The sequence below is a fragment of the Belonocnema kinseyi genome, chromosome 10 (genome assembly GCF_010883055.1).
Source record: "Belonocnema kinseyi isolate 2016_QV_RU_SX_M_011 chromosome 10, B_treatae_v1, whole genome shotgun sequence".
Classification (NCBI taxonomy): Eukaryota; Metazoa; Arthropoda; class Insecta; order Hymenoptera; family Cynipidae; genus Belonocnema; species Belonocnema kinseyi.
This window is the reverse complement of record NC_046666.1, coordinates 75,069,578-75,071,930: the sequence shown is the minus strand read 5'-3', so window position 1 is coordinate 75,071,930 and position 2,353 is coordinate 75,069,578. Positions and strand designations below refer to the sequence as shown.

Below are 2,353 nucleotides of genomic sequence, written 5' to 3'. Positions count from 1 at the left end.
CATATATCTAGTCGGGAGTGGTGCTGACTGAAAACAGATGATTTGGAGCGATTCGCGCGCTATGTGTTGGTCATTCTAAGGACTTATTGAACTACCCTCGTATTGAGACTAGTGTATCCTAATTTATTTTGAGCCGCTGAATCCGAATCCAACCTCAGAATTGAGACTTAACGGTTAAATTTTCCCTAGCCTAGGGGAAATGATAGGAAATTGAGAAAAACCTACGGTTTTACGCATGTTCTTTTCATATACACTAAGTTTGATTAAAGTTTGTGAATACATATAAATTCTTCATGTATCTCAGGTCACCTAGTATAAGCGTAGCATCTAAAAATCCCCTGACGGAAACAGAAAAAGTACAAATCCTATTCCTCTCAATCGACTTAGTAAAATTTAACGAAACCATTTATTTAACCTATTTTTCATTATTAAATCTTTTTATAACTTATAAATTCGAAAAATTTTCAAATTTATATTTATTTGTATTTTAATAATTTATTTAAACTTCATAAAAAATGCAACAAAGAAATCTATGCAAATGTGTGAATTTAAATAATTTTAACTCTAGAAAGGCAGAGTTGAATTGGTGAGAATTAAAATTTCAGAATTTACATTGAGCACGAAGAAATTGAAACAACTTTTTACACATATTTGTGAACTTATTAGAAGGAATTAAATAAAATCAAAATATGACCACTTGGGAAGTATAAAAAATATCTCTGTGAGGTGCCATGCAGGAAACACGTTCTCTTTGGGAGAATAGAAAATTGTGTGGCGGTCGCCATGGAAATAGAAGTGAATGAGTTTAGGACGTATCTTATTCTTATTGTGCCATTTTAGACAGATGGAAAAATCGCGCATTCAAAGTAATAGAATAATTTTAACTTTTGTGCTGATATCTAAAAATATTAATTTTCCTCTATTCTACGCTTATTGCCGGGCATACTCTCGGGAAAAAAGTAGAAAATCAAAAAGTGGCCTCATGTTTTATGCAGACTAGATTTACTTACTTATTTAATACTTCTAGTCTTCCGAGTGTATAAGTATAATCTACGCAATCATAACCTGACATTTATCCTAATACTCCACTATTTCCGGTAGGCTAGAGAAAAATTGTGGCCCTGTCGATTTATTTTGAAGTCAATTTTGAATTCAGCTACTCAATAAACATAAAGGTCCGTATCACCTTGCGATCGTACAAATATTACATAAGCAGGTCCCAGAATTCTCTTGATTTTAAGTTTTTCTCATAGGCTAGAGGAAAATTCTGACGCCTAGGGGAATTTCTGAGGTTAAATTTCGTTTCAGCGGCTCAAAATACAGTAATACACTAGTTTCGTACACAGTTCAGACAACTTTTATTTATCAATTGTTACTTTTTTCTATATGAGTGTCATGCTTTACTTGTTGTCCTTATTTTGCTAATTTAAATCATCGTCGGAATGAGAAAAAAAAAGCAACTGTGACATCTAATGAGGATTTGAAAGAGGAAAAAAGTATAAAAATTAAACAACAAAGAAAGCAAAGACAAAAATTAAATAAAGAAACCTAGTGAAAACAAAAGGCGATAGAAAGAGAAAGATGGAGTGGGAGAAGAGTGCAACAAAAGGCGACGATTCTTGTGGACAAACCAAAAGAAGAAAAAGAAACTGATCAAGCAGCATACTCAATGTGAACAAATCTCTTCCCAATGAATGAATGACAATTGTGGTGACATTTAAAAAAGTGGATGTAAAGTAAAACGAAATTTCAAATACGTATTTCACAAATATTTATTTCCTCAATTTTCAAATTTTTCGAAAAAGAATTTTTTGAAATAGTCCTTTTTTAGAAAATATTTTTATGTGATTCATTTAAGGCGCTTCCTCAGGCTTGAAAATTACCCCATGTATTACTCTGACCAGTTTTTCTCCTACAATTCTGAATTGTATGATTTCATATTTCAACCACTGACTATAAATGCATAAATGCAGAACCTCTCAGAGCGTTTTTTCGAAAAATCGCCTGGTTCTTGTTTTGTTGCAATCAATTAAAAATTGATGCATTTTTGCGCCTGGGAAGAAGCAAACCGCCACCAGGAGTGTACTCATGGTGAACATAGTTCGTGGGCCCTCTGGCTGGCAATGGAATAGCGGGTGGTTTAGACTCTAGAGTGTCATTTTTTTCGACGATACTTAAAACATCGTAAACCTAGGATCGAGCCGAGAATTTAGAGTGAGTGCCAGAGCTGCCAGATCGTGGATGAAATTTACCCCCACCATACCTACCGTTTGGGAGCCGCAAAATACAAGTTGCATGATTACCACTGTGAGTTCGTATGTAAGCCGAAAATGCACGATTCGACTTCGGTGTT

At 34.2% G+C, this 2,353-nt stretch overlaps 1 protein-coding gene across 1 annotated transcript in view; it reads left to right on the top strand.

The window, feature by feature from the left end:
* LOC117181405 (cytochrome P450 6B5-like) overlaps positions 1–2,353 on the top strand; it is a 16,111-nt gene that overhangs the window by 11,814 nt on the left and 1,944 nt on the right. The gene's annotated exons all lie outside the window — the stretch shown is intronic.